We start from the raw sequence: 19,443 nt of genomic DNA on the forward strand, positions 1-19,443 counted from the left end.
AAGTTTTGAATGGAAAGGAAAGTCCTTGTATTTTCCCAACCCGTGAAGAACTTTTTATACCTTTCTCTGAATTGAAAATATTGATACCTTATAAGCCATTGAGTCAAATTAATACAAACACGAAGGCATGGAGGAATTCCACTCACCAAGTTATTTAAAAACGACCTAAAGACGACGTGGAAGAGCAAAATTAAAAGACGCTCCCATCCTGAAACACATTTCCCTGCATTTCATGATGACCTCGTGCTAATCATGAAATATACATGACTTCCTGCTAGAACCCATAAACCCTGCCCTCACACTTTCAGTTTCCTCGCCCCCCTGTCCCCCTTGCTTTAAATCAGTTAAGATGTCTAATGTGCATGGTAAGCAAACATGTCACAATTAAAATTGTTCCAACAGGTCTAGGGTAAAGGGGGGTTGAGTCTGTGCTCAGACGGCTGGGGTGAGGTCAAACACCCAGGGGGCGGCTGGGTGGGTTTCCACAGAGAGGGATCTGTGGGTGGGCTGCTAATGGCAAGTGGCTCGGCCCTCTGGGGGAATCTGACTGAACGGGAGAGAATCCTGAGCGTTCCTGGTGGAAAACGTGACACAAAATGTTGGCAGAACAGGAAGGGTTTGGGTTTTGTTGAGGAACAGCTATTAAAGTTTTAGGATATTAAAATTTTATGCTTTTTTTTTTTTTTTTAAGAAAAGTGGGGAGTCCTTGCAGCAAAGTGAGAGCTGCATATACAATTCCGGTGACTCAGTCCGTAGGATTTACATGAACATGTTGCACAGATGCGCAACCAAGAAACGAAACATCAAATTGTGCAATTATATGATTAATGGAAATGCAGCTACTGACACCAAATAATATTTTTTTTTTAAAGCTGACCTGGACAGAACGCACAGGTTTCTGCATTAAACAATCACAAACTTACATAAATAATATCGAGACATATTTGCAAGGGTTGGCTCCAGCTGTGAGAGAAGAAGCTTACATTCTGAGGGAGAAGCAGAAACGACACGGACGTTAAAAGGGCTAATGATAAGTGAGTGGGTGCAGCTGTGGAAAGAAGCAGGTAGAGACTAATGAGGAAATAATTAACAGCTGCGACGGGGAGAATAATGGTAGGAAAAACCGACAGAAACTGAAAGAATGAAAGGAATCCTGAGCAGTGAATAGAAATAAACACGACTCTTAACAAAACAAGTCCAAAACACAAACAACAAGAATAACCGAATTAACACAAGGAATAAACTAAAATAGTAAAATATAAGAAAGCAATAAAATATTATCAAAGTAGAAAATATCCGAACCACTGGATCATGATACTTAGGCCTTCACAGAATGACTTTATACATATTTATAGTCCAACACAAATGGACTCTACTTGTTCAGGTTCCATCTGAAGGAATTTAGTCAAACTGAATTTCCTTTAGATGCATTCGAGTAAAAGGGGATTTTCAGATTTTTAACTGTAAAACGCTTAAAAACACAACTTTCTTACATCTCCACATCTCTGCAGTACACCGTTGTACGATGTTGGTACAGCGTCTACGGCCTATATTGAAAACCAATTCTTTTATTTGTACAGTGTGTAAAAAACCAAAATCAGCAGAGAGATACTGCAGGTTGCTGGTTTCGGGCTCAGCTGAAGCACTGCGGTTGCTCCGTGGTCAGGTGTCGGGTTCTTCAGCTGCTGCTTTAAATGCAGCGTTCGTATGCGCATAATCGGCTGTTACACGTTGAAACTTTATTACTGATAAATGGAGACAGGTGATTCGCCGTGATGCCCTTCCCCCGCCCCCCGGAGGGACAAGCTGAAAGGGATAAAGACGCATCGAAACTGTTTTATTCAGAGAGGAAAGCCGTCGCAATTCTGCTTAAAGTCACTCCTGACTGCAGATTGGCAAATGGCACAAAACAGTCATTACATGAGATTTGTAACTTTAGACATATATGAGCAGGAAATTATGTAAAGAGGCGTGGAGCATGACGTTTTCCTGGGGGAGACATGGTTATTTCACCCTCGACAAATATCTTCACCAAAGGACTTCATTACCACACTGTGGAGATGACTGGCAATGACAGAAGATATTGCACTCTGGAGAGCAGAATGAAGAATTGTTGACCTGACTTTAGTGGGTGTAAACTTACTGATTCAAAACGGATAGACACATCCTGGATAAACTTGTATGGTTTGAATTTTTTATCTAACAAACTATTTCCAAAAAGGGAACTAAAAGGCAAAAAAAAAAAAAAGCAAAAAAAAATTGACCAAGTGTTGCTGTTTTAAAATTTGAGTTCGATTTTATTTCGGACAATAAAATTAGCCGGGTTAAAGGAGCAGTATTATGTATTTTTCAGCCACATAGTGCCATTTTGTAGCACTATGTGGCTACAAAATGTGTTACCTTCAGTTGGTGTATATATCAAATATGACTCGAAAGAATTTTGACTTCGTAATTTAACGCCTTGAAATTGGGTCTCTTTCACTTTAAGAAGCTCCTTCTCTTCCCGAAAGTCCACCTTCAGGAAATCATCATAACACTGCTCTTCTATTAACCCTCTAACAAAGTTTTTACCAGCGTTGCACTGAGACGTAGCTCCTATGACGAGCTCGGCAGATGTTCCACCAGGTGTTTGCTAATTGCTTCTGGCTAGTCTGAAGGAGCCGATGGGGAAAAGGAGTGCTCAGAAACGTGGAGGATTGGAAACTTCAGCTTTGAGGATTAGCTTCGTCCTCGAAGGCGGGAAATAGTCCGCTCAGGCGATTTGGACAGCTGAGCGGTTGCCATGGAGATTGAAGGATATCTCTAACATGACCTGAAAGAATCAAAGCAACACACCAAGTACGTTTTTGATGAGGGAATAACATTATAATCATTACAACATGACGTAAATCTCAAAATAGTCGATTTTACACAATACCGTCCCTTTAAGACGACAGATTGCCTCCTTTTAGACGAATGTCCTAATCAAAACTGGAGGTTTTACCTTTTAAGATAACCACCACCTGTTCTAAAGGCAAGGGCTGAGCGTCTTCAGAGAGAGCTAAATGCAGCTGGAGACGGGACCTTCTCTGATTAACTCCTCATCCTTGAAGGTTTATTGTAGGTCAGGGTGATTTCTCGGAGAATTAAATATGCATATAGCTCGGCTCTGCACTTTGCCAATCAGATTTCAACCTGATAGCAGCAGGCAAACGGGTGAGCGCTGGAGAAAAGATGACAGCAGGGCTTGCAAATGAGTTCAGTCTGATCTGAAAACCCTAAAAAGAATATTCAATATTTAAGATGCCAAAAAAATCTGATACGCCCAATATGTTCTTCTCTCATTTGGTCAATTTCAATTTACAAACTTCGATGTGTTCTGTCAGATTGGGATAGACCAAGAAGCAATAGCGTCTAATTGAAAGGAAAATGATTTTTTCCCCCAAACATAAACTTGAAAAGCGAGCCAGCTTGTGAAACAATATCCCACTGAACACATCTTACCGAACCAATGATACCCAATCAACACTTTGCAGGCTGACCTTAAAATCTGAAGAAGTACAAAGCTGGGTAAACTTTAATCGTTTAAACCCGGTGTATGCAGTATGAGGTCGCCCACTACAGTCTGCGGGGCGTCATGAGGCTCTATGCATGAATGCCCGAACACGAAAAACATTCATGTAAACTCGTCCGGAACACGCGTGCTTCTTCATGCACCAGTGGTGACGAGAAGCAGAGGCATTCAATCCCCACAGACGGGGTAAGTCATCAACCGCGCTGATTTCAATCCGGGACGACAGAGTGTGACCGCAGCGAGAACGGAGGAGGACACCGGGCCCCCGCGCGCTCTCTAATGGACGGTCACACCTTTCAGACCGTGCGAGATGTGAAATATTAAAGAGGCTGAGTTTTGAGCCCAGCCTCATTTTCCGGCATTAACGCTCGGTGCTAATTTTAAGCGTCCCTCTGCTCTTGGAGTCTTGACTTCCAGCGGTTACTGGCAGCAAGACTCCTTCCACGACTACTGCTCCCTCAAAACAGCTCGGCCCCGAATCATCTCTGGTCTCCGTAGGGCTTCCGTAGTTGTCGTCGCTATCGGGTGTGCTTGAAAACAGATGACCTCGAATGGGATTGGCAAAGAGTTAAGAGAAAAAGATCACTGTTTTGCAAAATCAATGAGAAGCTAACAAAAATAAAAGTTCTAGTTCCACTGGCGAATTAATTCACTTATGTGAAGCCGGGATAAATTTTGCACACGGGACTTGAACTAAAAGGGCTTCTTTATTCTCAAAAAGAACCGTTTTCTCTGAGTTGCAAAAATAAAGGTCAAGATATGGAGCAGAATTAGTCGTTTGTTACGTGAATGATCCATATAACACTAGTATAAAGCTCCTAACTAGCAACGGCTTCAGTAAAATGGCGCGTTATTAGCAGTAAACACAAACTTACGGAGGCCCCTAAGGGACATGGAGGATTTTTTTCCCCTTTTGCATTACCTCGCAAAAACTTTTGCGTTCTCTGGCAATAATGTACTGATAAGTTCATTCGGCATAATTGAATACTGTAAGCCTTTCTTAAGGTGGCCATCGTATTTTCTGCTATAATATAAGCCTTTCGTGAGGTTTTTCCATGTTCGTTGTGAAATATCTGAAGCTTTATATGTTTTTCTTTAGGATAGAACAGCACCACAAACCTATGATATAAACAGAAAGTTTCCGTAAGGAGGAAAGAAAGAAAAAAAAATACATCCAAGCTATTTGGACTATGTTGTTCTGAGTTATTATCGCGAGGTAATGAGTCATCTGACAATTTTGATTGTGTCTCTTTTGTCTGAATGGTGCCGTTTCATCTCAACCTTATAGAGACAGAAATAAACATGCAGTGAATAAATCGAGTTTCAATCACTTTTTTTGCACCAAAGAGTTAAGAATAAACACGTTTTCACTGAGGCTCTTTAAATGTGCATACATTTGAAATATGAAATTTACATTTGTGACTGTATACGAAATAGACCGGCAAATATTGAAGTAAGCAAAACTTATTGCGAGGGAACGCAAAAGAATAACTTTTCGCCATGTCCCCAACAGGGGTCCGTATGTAAACAAGAGGGGTTCCCCGCACCCCTCCCCTCCAGCTTCCAGTACTTTTAGACAACAGCACCACATGCTGACAAAAACAAGAATTACAACCAGTACGTGAAATAAAATCAAAACAGGGCTTACAAAATATGTATTTACAGGCACCCATTTTTCACCTGGTTACATATGACATGGGGAAACATGCCTGTAAGTGGAATAAAATGCCAGTTTGATCTAACACTTCTACATCAATATCATGGAATTTTCTTTACTCAAAACAAGCTTTTATATCTTGCTGAAAAGTGGCTTGTTAGTTGGTTTTGTCTAATTTGAAGCGCGCCAGAATATTTGTAGTAGAAAATGGATTTAAAAAAAAAAAACTTGGTAAGATTTTGTGTTTTGGGAGTGAAGCAGACTATACGTTAGCAAGACAGAAACTGGGGGTGTGTGATGTTATTATGCATTGAAGAGTTCATTTTGTTAGGAAATGTGACGGAACGTTACAATACCAGTACCAGCTTCGTTTACGAAGCACTCTAACTATCCACAAGATTGAAAATAATGAAACAGCAGTCACATGATATGATATTATACAAGTAATAACAACAAAATGACTTAAAAATAAACCAAACAATGATTCAATTAGCTGAGATAAAATATAGTGAAACATAAATAAAAAATAAAATAATTTAAACGTCTGCATCTTAAGTGGTGTCAAAGGTCAGGAAAGAAGGCGACTTCTAATCAGACAGGGCAGAGGCCTGTCTGATGTCTGAAAGAAGGTCTTTTCATAATTCAGGAGCAGCTGCAGCAAAAAGCACGGCCTCCTCTGAGCTCTGGCTGCGTCTTTGCCACTCACGACATTAGCATTTGGAAGACGTTTCGTTCCGGAGCGCGTTTCCCAGAATCCGCTGCAAGCAGCACCCAGGCTCGCATGTTCACGATAAGTCAACATTATCCTCCTCACGCCTCTCAAAAAAAAAGTGGGATTCTTCAAAAGCTGAACATGCTGGTGTGAAACGTTATCCACAACCTGAGCAGAAAAGCCTCAAACTTTAGTCAAATTCTTCACATTACTCCGTGACCCTGAAGAAAATATCCAGTAAATATTTAATAGGCCTCGACGATGGGCGCCGTTGGCAATATTCCGACGCCGTGTTTGCAGATGAGAGGTGTGGGTGAGCGTCCTCGGAGCGGAGAGACGGTTCAAGGAGAGGCGAACCTTGGAGCGCGGGAGTCGAGCTTGTTAGCCGGACGGATGGAGCTTTGTTCCGCATGAAGTTTTCATGGCTAATTGGACGTTATGAGGATTAATGTGCGCATTTCACGCCTCATGATTTAGTCTCACTGAGCCACAGGGCTGTGACGTCTGACACCGGCTGCCGTCCTCACAACACGGAGACCGAGTGATCGCTGGGAACCAATGGGTGTGTTTCGCTCCGCAGGACCTGCACCTCGACTTTGTCGGGATTGAGTCTAAATGACCCCAGGAAGCAAATCCAACTGTTTGTGTCACACCGATCGATGCTGCTTCCACGACAACCAGTCACCCATTTGAAGGTGTTAGCAATAGCTACGTTTCCACTGACCGTATAGATGCACAGTTTGACCTTACGAAAAGAAACTGCGTATTCAGGAAGTCCTCACAACGACATTCCTCTAATTTGCCACAGCACTGGACTGAGACGTAGGTCATATAATGAGGTCAGCTGATGGTTAGTTCCTCCAGGTGTTTTCTAATTACTGCTGCCTAGTCTGAAGGAGCTGAGAGGGGGCGTCACGGGGGAAGGCTGCCCCAGAAGATCCCAGGGCAAACCTGTCCGTATGGGGGACTATATGTTTGTTCATGGATGGATGGATTAAATTTACTTTTCACTCTCAAAGTTTCCTGGGTTAAATCAGGGTACATTCAGTCTTTCCACAGGATCTTCACTCTTCCAGTCCTACCTTCCATCTTATTCACACACTGCCAGGGATTCGAGCACACACACATTCCCACAGAGTGATGAAATATTCAAACGTCGGCTCTCGTTCGGAAGGTGCAATTACACTTATACTGACAACTGGGGTCAAGAAGGGTGCAACGTAGCTAGCACACATATTGTGTGTGTTGGTGTGTCTGTGTGTGATGAATGACGCCAAATCAATTGATTTTTGCTGCCTTTTTTCCCCCCTAAGATTTTCGGCTAATTTGGATATAGTCAGAGCTGCAGGCATCAAAAGGAGAGTACAGTGGACAAGTCAGATGAAGTTTTCTGTTTGTCTCACCTGAGTAAGAAGACTCCAGGTTAAATCCTGCCCAGGGCTTCTCTGCATGTAGTTTGTATGCTCTAACTGTGCTAAATAGCAAAATGTCCAAAATGGACTCCTCTTGTAACCCTTCGGCAACATTTTTACCAACATGTTACTTCTCACACAATAAGGTCAGCTGAGGCGCAGTTCCACCAGGTGTTTGCTAATTGCTGTTGGCTAGTTTGCAGGAGCAGAGCGGGGTGGGGGAGGGGGAGTCAGGAAGGAGCGCTGCTTTGTAATGCGGAAGCTACGTAGCTTGGAAACTGCAGCTCCAAGGAGTAGCTTTGTCTTGAAGGCTGGGCTAGATCCATCCAAGAGTTTTGTGCAGATGAATGGTTGCCATGGGAGATTAAAGGATTTCTCAAACATCCATGAAAGAATCAATGCAACAATCCAGGTATGTTTTTGATGAGGGAGTAACATTATAACATGATGTAAAGCTGAAAAAAGCTGATTTTACATAACACTGCACCTTTAAGATGTCAACGTCACCTACTAAACTAAGTGGGTGGGATTAGGGCTGCTTCTAAGGAGAATATCTTCACAGGAAGCGCAGAAATAACTTTAGTAAATTGTTGTAATTTATTTTATTCGATATTTAATAACTCCTTTCTGTATTTACTCCAAGTTTCAATGACACATTGAAATAATTTTACAAGTTGTTCATTTATTGTAATTTGGCACGTTTCACTTTCCATACTAGTGACCCAACGAGGATTACGCAGGTATAGGTATTAGATCATTTTCAGTTAAAAGAGCTTAGATCAAGATTTTCCGTATTATGACGTATTTACAGAGTTCAAGTAAATATAAATATAAATGCAACACATTTTAGATTGTCTTTAATAACCACGGACTGCTTTGTGTTCACTTCTCAGTAACGTGGATGTCTTTCGGCCTTCGACACGGGTTAAAAACCGGCATCACTAAGAGAATGTCTTTTGAACACAGGAAGCAGAGGATGAGCAGGAAGGCATAAAAAGTCAAGAAACCAGGTGGAATCTGTCAGTATTTACAAAAGATTTCTGCTGCTCTGTGCAAATCAATATCAGCTGATTTAATATTAACCAGTGGCCAATTAAAAAGTTTCTCATTACCAAAGAATTGCAAAGAGGGGCATTATTGGTGAAAACAGACCTTCACAAAATCAGAGACACTTCATAGCAAAAGTCAAAGTCTTGCTGTTGCAAAAAAAAAAAATACTAATGATAAAGTTTGTTGGAGCCACAATATGTGAGTAAAACATAAATGCAACAGAGGAATCAGAAGAATAATCAGGAGTTGTCCAAAAGTCATCGTCAGAAAGCTCTATAAATAATACGGAACAATCAGCAATCCACTTGCTGCACCAACCTTCTCCAATGCGATACTTCAAAATCCAAATAAAAAAAAAAGATGGAAACATGACTAGTAAGTGGCTTCAGTATGTAATCCTGTGGCGTTCCAAGTTTTGACCCATAATTAAATTTTTGGAACAATTTGCTCAGATTCCTTTGAAATATAACGCCTTGGTTGTTGCCCGTCACTATCGTTGAGTTTTTGAGTTTCATTTTGTGTTTCTGTCTTGGTAAATGTCTTGTTGTTTTATTTATTTTCTTTAGATCTTTGCATTTTCCACTCACAATATTCATTATTGCTCCACAGGTCTTTCCATTTTTAGTTCATTAGTATTGCTGTAAAGGTCTTGCCGTATACATTAATTCCTTTAGATGAAGTTTTTTCATTTTTTATTCTTATGTTCTGGTCTTTGTGTGTCTTTCAGTTTATTTTCCTTAAATTTGTGTCAGCGTTCTCTTCTTGGTTTAAAGTTGATGTCCTCTTCAGCTTCTCTCATGTATGTTATTCATATTCCATTAAGCTGCCTTTGCATTGACAATAAAACATAGAATTACGAAAAAATAGAAATATGCTTAATTGAAAGACGCCAAATTCTTAAAAAAAACAAAACAAAACAAAACAAAACAAAAAACACGTTTTTCCATTAAATAGTTTTGGCACCAGATGAGGTGGGTTTTTTGGCTGTATCAAAATGAGTGTCTTAAGCAAAAAAATTATTAATTAATAAATAAATAATAATAATAATAAAAGATCAATAATATTCTGCTACTACTGGCGAAAACCACAAAGAAGACAACAAAGACTATTTGACAAAGATTATACAAGACCTTTTGGATAAACTTTCCACTTCTGAGTCTTATTGTTTTTTTGTTAAGGTACCTTAAGAAGACTAAATTAATACATTGTTTATTTTTTGTTTTATTATTATTTGGTTATCGACTTCTAGTTTCAAAATCTGTGTAATATTTAGCATATCGAGCCACACTTCATTCCAGTAGATGGCGGTAATGCACATCTAAAACGTTGTTTGTCAACCGTCATAAGAATGAAGGAGAAGAAGAAGAAGGAAAGAAGAAGAAGAAGAAGAAGCGGTTGCAGGATGATGAGGTAGCATGTTTTTTAATGTCTTATCGTGTGAATAAACTTATTCACGTGTGATTTTAATAGCATCTCTGGAAAAACCGCCATTGTGAAATTGTTTTTTTTTTTTTTTTTTTTTTTAGACATTAGCGGTATATCGACGAAGTTCTGCTCACATCTGCAACGGAAACGCAGCTGCACCTCTTCCCCTTCTCTCCCAGCTGCACCCAGTTTTTAATGAACCACCTGCATCTTGGCAGTGAGCAACCTGACGAACCTGACAACCGTTTCCTGCTGGATTCATCTGTTCACTCCGGCTCTCCACCGGCGGTTTAGTAAGTCTGTTTTTCCAGTTTAAGTTTTCAAGAACTTTCTTTTTGCCACTAAAACATATCTGTTCGCAGCTCTTTCACAAAACCCACACCATGACACCTGGTGCACATTTAATGTCCAAAGTTGAAGTCTTAAATAAATGATAAAAGTGTTTAAGACTTTCAAAACTTTATTTCTGGCAGAGCTTGGATAATGTCCTTAAAAACATGAAAGGCACTGAAAAGTTGTCTTTTTTTATGTTCTGGAACAGAAAAGGTCAAACATATTTGTGAAATTACAGATGCTGTGTGACGTTTTGGATAGTGTCAGAAATATGGCTGGTGTCCAATTCTTCAAAAACCTTTCTGAATTTCCTGGAGTAAGTTTTTCTTCTCAATCTTGTTCCAAGAAGTTCATAACTCCAGTACGTGTTTGGCCACTACTTCTTGCCCAGGTATATCTGTAGAATGTGCTTTTCTATTGACTTGTTGAAAAATGCATAGAAACCCAGTGGAAGATGTTGCTCTCGAAGGCAGCATGTTGCAGCGTTGTGCATTAATGCTGCCGACACTGAAGTGTAAATGAGGTTCTCCAAGGACACGGACTCAACCGCATACCGCGCAGACTGCAGAGATTCCTCTCCAAGGCAGCTAAGAACACCGATTTAATCTGTTTTTAAAATATGTAGCAATCAACATAATTTCCCTAATTAATCTACTGCTCATTTGGTTCAATCAGAAATTAACAGTGGATGTTTCCCAAACAGAATATGTGATCATAGGCTTCCAGACGAGGCTTGTGCCTATATTGCCGAAGATGTTTAACAGAGTTGAAAACTACTAAAATATATCGGATTGTTTCAGTTTTACAGTAAAACAACAAAAGTAATGCTGGGTTGGCACTGTTTCCTAAAACCGGGTACAATTTTGGGCAAATGTGAGACAGGTTTTTTGCTTTTTGACTTGGAATTCTACTATTGATGCCATTGTTGCTTCGTGGCTTTCCAGCGTTGACCTTAACTTAGACAAGTAAGGCCTGATTGTTTTTCCCATGGCTTCTACTTCAAGTTGGGCTAATTTGTCTGTAAAAGTAGCACAGTGGTATTAGCTAGCTTAGAAACGTAATGTTATGCATATAACTACTGTTCCCTGAAGGAGAGGAACGAGGTACAACACATAGAGTATGGGATATCACGCCCTGCGTGGCCTAACTGAAGACACCTTTAATCACGCCGTAAGGCAAATGACGTGTGATGATGGGTGGCAGGCCCCGCCTGCATATAAATACACCCCCATCACAGTCATTATTCAGTTCGATGGCCGCTCTTCACCGAGCCAGGCTGACTGGCGGGGCAGAAAAAAGGTGTTGTACCTCGTTCCTCTCCTTCAGGGAACAGTAGTTATATGCATAACATTACGTTCCCTTTCAGTCGATTCACTCGGTACAACACATAGAGTATGGGACATATATACACGCCCCGCGGAGCAGCCATCAAACCTAAGACAAAAGCACTGAGCTAGTTTGAAACCTCCAACCCAGCAGAAAGAACAGAATGAGCCACAGAAGGGGCTGTCACATCCAGACGATAAAACCGAACAAAAGTGTGCGGTGAAGACCAGCTGGCTGCAGCACAGATGTCACTCACAGGGACCCCTCTGAAAAGGGCCCAGGATGCCGCTACACCTCTGGTTGAATGTGCTCTCACACCATGAGGTAAAGGGAGGCCCTTGCTGTTGTAAGCCAGAGAAATAGCCTCCACGACCCAATGAGAGAGTCTCTGTCTGGAGAGAGCCTTGCCTCTAGCCGGATTGGCAAAACACACAAACAGCTGATCACACAGTCGCACATTCTGAGTACGATTGATGTAAAGTCTCAGTGCACGCACTGGGCACAGAAAATGCAGCCTTCTTTGCTCTTCAGAAGCAAAAGGAGGGGGATAAAAACTAGAAAGCTCAATGGTCATTGTGCTGTAATCCAAAGGAATCACCTTAGGGAGATATGCAGCATTTGGCCTTAAGGTGACCCTTAAACCATCAGCTGAAAACTGAACACAAGAGGGGTGCACCGAAAGTGCATGCAGGTCCCCAACCCGTTTTGTAGTTGCCAAGGCAAGAAGCAGAGCTGTCTTATATGATAGAAATTTCAAATCAACCAACTCAAGGGGCTCGAAAGGAGTGCTACAAAGAGCGTCCAAGACCACAGTAAGATTCCAGGAAGGAACATTAGATTTTATCCCTGGTCTCAGTCTACAGACCCCTTTTAAGAAACGCACAGCCAGGGGATGAGCACCTGGTGTCCCTCCATCAAGACCAACATGACAAGCCGAGATGGAAGCCAAGTAAACTTTAATTGTGGAGAACGAGAGACCCTTATCCACTAGCTCCTGTAGGAATGTCAAAACATCCACAATGGAGCACTGGAAGGGAGAAATGTTTTTGCTGTGACACCACTGTTCAAAAACACGCCATTTATACGCATATAACCCCCTCGTGGAAGCTGCTCTGGAGCTCTGAATGGTTGCAACCACATCTAAAGGAAGGCCTCTAGCTAACAAGCTGGACCTCTCAGCAGGTAGGCATGTAGCATCCACAATTCTGGGTGTGGATGAAATACTTCCCCCCCTGCCTGGGAGAGGAGATCCCTGCGGGCGGGGAGTTTCCAGGGCTTCATTACCAGCAAGCTGATTATTTCTGCATACCATGACTTTGCTGGCCAACGAGGGGCCACCAGAATCAAGGACAGGCCCCATCTGCGTACTCTCTCTAGCACTGGCAGAATCATTTCCACTGGGGGAAATGCATACAGAAGCACATTGGGCCATGGGTGAGCCAGGGCATCCACTCCCAGTGGAGCGCTGTGATCCGTTATGGAAAAGAATAGGGGACAGTGGGTGTTGGCTTTGGTGGCAAAGAGATCCACTGAAGCTTTGCCGAACCTTTGCCAAATCTGTACAACCACGGATGGATGTAGTCTCCACTCCCTCACCAGTGGGCCTCCCCTTGACAGCAGATCCGCCCCCAAATTCAGGTGTCCTGGAATATGAGTTGCTTTGACAGACAGAAAATGAATGCTGCACCACTGCAATAGTCTGTGAGATAATTTCAGCAAGGGAAGTGAATGAGTGCCCCCTTGTCTGTTTATGTAGGACACCACAGTGGTGTTGTCTGTCCTTATCAGAACATGCTGGTTCATCAGAACCTTGCAAAAATGCCTCAGAGCTAGCAGGACAGCTCGCAACTCCAGGTAGTTTATGTGGAGCTTGGATTGGGATAATGTCCAGACCCCCCTCACCGCAACGCCATCGCATATTGCCCCCCACCCCTTCAGAGAGGCATCTGTGGACAACACTTTGCGAAAGGACACCCTGCCGATTGGAGACCCACGGTATAGCAGACCGGGCTCTCTCCATGGGCGAAGGGCTGACATGCAAGAAGCAGTTATCGTCAGCCTTCTGTGCAGGTGCCGTGACGTGCACAGCCGGTGAGAGCGTGTCCACCGCTGTATTGGGCGCATTTTCAACAGTCCGAGTGGCACCACTGCGATCATGGAGGCCATTATGCCCATCAGCTGCAAGACAGTCTGGAAGCGCAGTTTGCACCCCAACTGAAACTGAGCTAGGCATCGATGAAACGCGGTCACACGATGCTCTGAGAGACGAGCTCGAGCTGACAGGGAGCATATTTCCAGCCCCAGGAAGGAGAACTGTTGACTCGGGTTCAGTGAACTTTTTTGAAAGTTTACCGAGAAACCCAGCGCTTGAATGTGGGACAGCACCTGCGGCAGCTGTTCTGCAGCCTGCTCTCTGGAACTGGCTATTAAAGCCCAGTCGTCCAGATAAGCTAGAATGCGAATTCCCCTTTCTCTGAGAGGGGCTAGCGCTGTCTCCACAATTTTCGTAAATGTGCGAGGGGCAAGAGACAGACCGAAGGGTAAGACCAGGTACTCGTACGCTATTCCCTCGAAAGCAAACCTCAGAAAACGTCTGTGTTCTGGGTGTATTGCTACGTGAAAGTAAGCATCCGTCAGATCGATTGTTGCAAACCAATCGCCTGGGCCGACTGCGTTCAAAAGTTGCCTCAGCGTCAACATTTTGAATTTGAACTTGCGAAGGTGCTTGTTTAACACTCTTAAATCCAGGATGGGACGTAGCCCACCTCCCTTCTTCGGAACAACAAAATAGCGGCTGTACCAACCTCTTTTTGCTTCCGAAGTGGGAACCACACGCACTGCTCCTTTTGCCAACAACGTGTTTATTTCGTCTCTCAGAACTCTGGCTGCTTCGGTCCCCACAGTTGTGTTTATAACTGATTGGAACCTGGGCGGTCTTATCCGGAACTGCAACCGGTAACCCGTAGCAACGGTCCTTTCTATCCATGGGGAAAGTGCGCATGCGCGCCAAAAGGGTACGCGTGCAGCCAGACTGCCGACCTGATGCACTGTTGGGGAGGTGCTGCCCTCTGCTGGGATGGAGAGGAGTAGCTCCGTTTGACTGTTGTGCACGCTGTGGCACACAGTGCTTTGATTTTGACTTTTTGGCAAAGGAATTGCACTCTTTATTGAAACATGTGGAACAGTTACACAAACATTCAGAACATTTTCTCTCGTTACTTGAGAAACATTTAGCCCACTTAAACCTGGGGCTGAGAGTGCAAATTGTATGTGCGTTGGGGTGTTGTGCTTGGGAGACTGTGTTAGGAAAACGCAGCGCCTCTTGGGGCTGGAACCCTGAACAGAACAAACAAGATGCCTTTTGCGCATAAACGAATGAGTGGCGGCAATCAGGTCTCCCTGCTTCTGATGCCTCTCTGTTGTCACGCCGTCTCACGTCGTTAGGATGACTGAGGCTTTTTCTTCCGAGACGTCAAATCTCGTTGAAAACCCGGAGGGGGGCCTTTGCTCCAAGCCGACTGGCGGGGAGTATGCTTTTTCAACGGCTGTGAAATTGTAGTGTTCAGAGCTGCGGGGGGTGCTGCTCTCTTAGGTGGTGCCGGTGTCGTCACCGGCTTGCGTGCGCTCATGTTGGACCTGGACCTAGCGTCACGTCTGGGGATGATGCAACGAAGAGCTTCAGTTTGCTTTTTCTTAAGCTCGAACTTCGCTTGGATTGCATCAAGGGACTGCCCAAAAAGCCCATCTGTTGACACCGGCTCATCCAGGTATATGGCCCTGTCCCTATCGGGAACGTCAGAAAGCGTTAGCCATAAGTGTCTCTGAGCAACCACTGTGGAAGCCATCCCCCTCCCCAGTGAGAGCGCAGCACAGCGGGATGTGCGAAGAATATAATCAGCAGTGATTCTGATCTCATTTAGGAGGGGGATCAGATGGCTATCAGGAGGCATCTGAGCCCCTAGCTCGGACAAGCACATAGCTTGATAAGTTTGAAGCATGGTGGCCGAGCTCAGGGAGCGAGCAGTGGTTGCTTGAGCGCGATAGGTCTTCTCCAACTGAGATGCGGAAAACCTGCATTGTTTTGAGGGCAAGGTGGCAGAGCCGCCCACACCATGGTTGTATGATGGCGCCAGGTAAGCTGCCAAGGACGTCTCCATCGGTGGTAAATTAACCAGACCCGCTTTGTCAGCACCCTCCAGGTCCACATACTGCCCGTAGCCAGGCACTGTAACACGCGTGGACAACGGTTTGTTCCAGGACGACGTTAGCTCCGAGACAAAATCTGGGAACATGGGCAGGCGGTTTTTAACCGCAGCTGGCTCCGTCGGAAGGTAGAATCCAGTGAAACGGGACACCTTCTGAGCAGGAGGAGGGGTGGGCCACTCGACGTCTAACTTAGCTGCTGCACGACGGCAAAGGGAAAGGAACGATGTGTCGTCCTGACCCACCGGGGATGAAGCGGCCGCAGATGGACACTGACCCGCGGAAAAGTCGTCATCATCTTCCGAAAGACTGTGACTTTCCAGGCCGATGTCTAGCACGTCATCATCACCCTGAGCCTCGAGGTGATAATGAGATGGCGCTGCGTCCTGTACCGTTTCGGCTAACCCGTCCACATACTCCATATGGTCTGCCCAGCTGGAAGCAGGGGCTGCCCAGCTGGAAGTGGAAGCTTTGGCCCCTTCATCCTCGTCAGACTCGGACGAAACCGGATTCCTAGACTCGGACAGCAAGGGGTCTTGTTGTGACACGGTAGCCTCTCCCAGCACTTTCTGCACAAACTTGACCCGCCGTTCAAGCGTGGAGCGCCGAAGCTGGCTACAAAAAGCACAAGCGGTCGGCTCCGACAACGCCCTTCTGGCGTGGACAATTCCAAGGCAGACGGGGCATGCCTCGTGCTGGTCCTTTTCGTGAAGCGTGAAGCCGCACTCCTGAGGACAGGGGCGAACGGAAGACTTCTGCTTCGCCATTTTTTGCTTCGTGCTCATCCCGAACCACGAAACCAAAAAAAAAAAAAAAAAAAAAAAAAAAAAAAAAATAGACAAACCGAAGAAACAACTAGCGCTCAGCGGGTAGACACGCTAACCAGAAGGCAGCAGTAGCTAACACCAACAGGAGCAGTTAAGCTAGTTTTGGAAAAGAAAACAAGAGCGATGCTATCTAGCAGCAGCTAGAAAGCACGGATTTGAAGTTAGGTGTTCTCAGCGAGGTGAAGAGCGTAAGAACTGAATAATGACTGTGATGGGGGTGTATTTATATGCAGGCGGGGCCTGCCACCCATCATCACACGTCATTTGCCTTACGGCGTGATTAAAGGTGTCTTCAGTTAGGCCACGCAGGGCGTGATATCCCATACTCTATGTGTTGTACCGAGTGAATCGACTGAAAGGGAACGACCCGCACCTTCTCCCTCCACGTGATTTATTTCACTACATCAAAAATGGCGTTTCCTCTGATACTGGAACAGACTTCAAAGCGTTCAAAAGTCTAGATGCTAACCTCTTTTTCGTACATGCTAGGTTACATGATGATTTTTTTTTTTATTATTATTTTTTATCCTGGTTACCAATGATTAGTGGTGTACTTGTCATAAAGCTTTGTTTGAATGCATTTTAATCTTATAAAATATCGGAACGTAAATCTTTTTGCCTAGGGGATCGCTGCAAATCCACAAATATACCAAGACCTGTAAAATGTTTGTTTTTATATTCTTGTCTGGTTTTCAGAGCTCTGATTTAATTTTTTTTTAATTTTATTTTTACAGTGAAATCAACTAAGTAGACTAGCAACTGTTTCATTGACGAGCTTTTTCTGGCGTTAACGCACGTTGTCTTGATGTCAGTCAGGGCGGATTGGGTCACTTTCTGAAGAGCGGAATGTTATACGAGAAGGGTTCGCTAAAATCCTAGTAGTGAGTACGGAAAATGGATTGATAGAAAGGTAATCACCAATTCTCTGTTGCCTCATGCCAAGTAGATGATTTTAGCCAAACTATATCTTGTGCACACACAACCTGTGTTTTCATTACAAATGAACTCGAATCTTTCTCTATATTCTGCTATTGTCAGACAAATTTAATTTTGCAATTGTTGGTCCCATTGGGTAAGAAATGAAATTGAAATCACACGTGAATTAGCTTGTTCATGTGATTAGTCATTAAAAATCATACCTGTGATGTATGTAAAAAAGCTACATGGAGAGATTCAGAATTCAGCCATGACGCCAGCGCTCATCATCTATCAGTCATCAGAGGAGACGTCATTATTTAGATGTTAGAGCTACAAGCTCCAACACGTAGCCTACTTGGGATACAAGTAGGCTATGTATCCCAAGTAGGCATACGTAGCTTACTTGGGAACGGCTACGTATGGAGCATTTTGGGGAAATTGAAGGTGATTCTACAGAAGAGGTATGGATTCAACATGTTGGAATGTTAATTATTTACACCATGTTCCAAATTATTATGCAAATTGGATCCAAGTGTCATAAAGATTACATTTTTTGTTGTGCTATTAAATTTATAGATGGTATTGTGTGTCAGGGCTCTTTAAATCACTATAGTTAATTTCAGAGAGCTGGTTGATTAGTTTGTCTGGTGAGCTCAATTAAAGGAAATCTACTTAAGAAGGATGTTCCACTTTATTAAGCAGGCCACAGGTTTCAAGCAATATGGGAAAGAGAAAGAATCTCTGCTGATGAAAATCATCAGATAGTGTAGTGCCGTATAACAAGATATGAAAACATTAGATATTTAGCGAAAACTGAAGCGTTATCGTACTGTGAAGAGATTTGTGGCTGATTCTGAACAAAAATGGGTTTGTGCAGATAAAGGCAGAATGAGGAAGGTTTCTGTTAGACAAATTCATCAGATTAAGAGAGCAGCTGTTAAAATGCCCTTACAAAGCAGCAAACAGTTATTTGAAGCTGCTGGAGCCTCTGGAACCTCAAGGTGGAGGATCCTCCAGAGGCTTGTGGTGCATTAACCTACTATTGGGCCCCTAACCAGAGCTCACAAGCAGAAACGGTGGCAGTGGACCCAGCCGTACATGAAGATTCATTTTCAAACAGACTTGTTCACTGATGACTGCTGGGCAACCCTGGATGGTCCAGATGGACGCAGTAGTGGATTGGTGTTGGATGGCCACCACGTCCCAACACAGTTGTGACGTCAGCAAGGAGGTGGTGGAGTCATGCTCTGGGCTGAAATCATGAGGGGAGAATCATTGGTCGGCCCCTTCAGAGTCCATGAAGGTGCGAAAATGACCTCAGCAAAGTATATGGACTTTCTGACTGATCACTTTCTTTTATGGTTCAAAAAGAAGAGCCGTAACTTCAGTAGCAAAATCATCTTCATGCATCATAATGCACCATCTCATGCTACAAGGAATACCACTGTATCATTGGCTGCTAGGGGAATAAAAGGGGAGAAAGTGATGGTGTGGTCACCATCCTCCTCTGACCTCTGACCTCAACCCTATTGAGAACCTTTGGAGTTTCCTCAAGCAGAAGATCTGAGGGTGGAATGCAGTTCATATCAAAACAGCAGCTCTGGGAATCTATTCTGACATCCTGCAAAGAAATTCAAGCAGAAACTTTCCACAAACTCACAAGTTCAATGGATGCAAGAATTGTGCTGTGATATCAAAGAAGGTCCTATGTTAACATGTAACTCGGTCTGTTAAGATGTTTTTGATTGAAATAGCTTTTGATTTTAGTTCTTAATGCACTTAATGCTGCACATTCAAAGAATGACCGTTTACAGTTCTTTATAATCCATAAGATGTTTATGAAATCTGCTGTGCATAATAATTTGAAACAGTGCATTTTTAGCTTTTTATTTTTGAAAAAAATACTGTTCTCATGGGGAGCTTTGTTCAGGAAAATTTGATTTATACTGTAATAGTTCAGGACTTGAAAATTATACTGACCATTATTTGCATTGACCATTTAAGAAAACCTGAGAAAATGTCACTTG

The sequence above is a fragment of the Xiphophorus hellerii genome, chromosome 14 (genome assembly GCF_003331165.1).
Source record: "Xiphophorus hellerii strain 12219 chromosome 14, Xiphophorus_hellerii-4.1, whole genome shotgun sequence".
In the NCBI taxonomy this organism is placed as follows: Eukaryota; Metazoa; Chordata; class Actinopteri; order Cyprinodontiformes; family Poeciliidae; genus Xiphophorus; species Xiphophorus hellerii.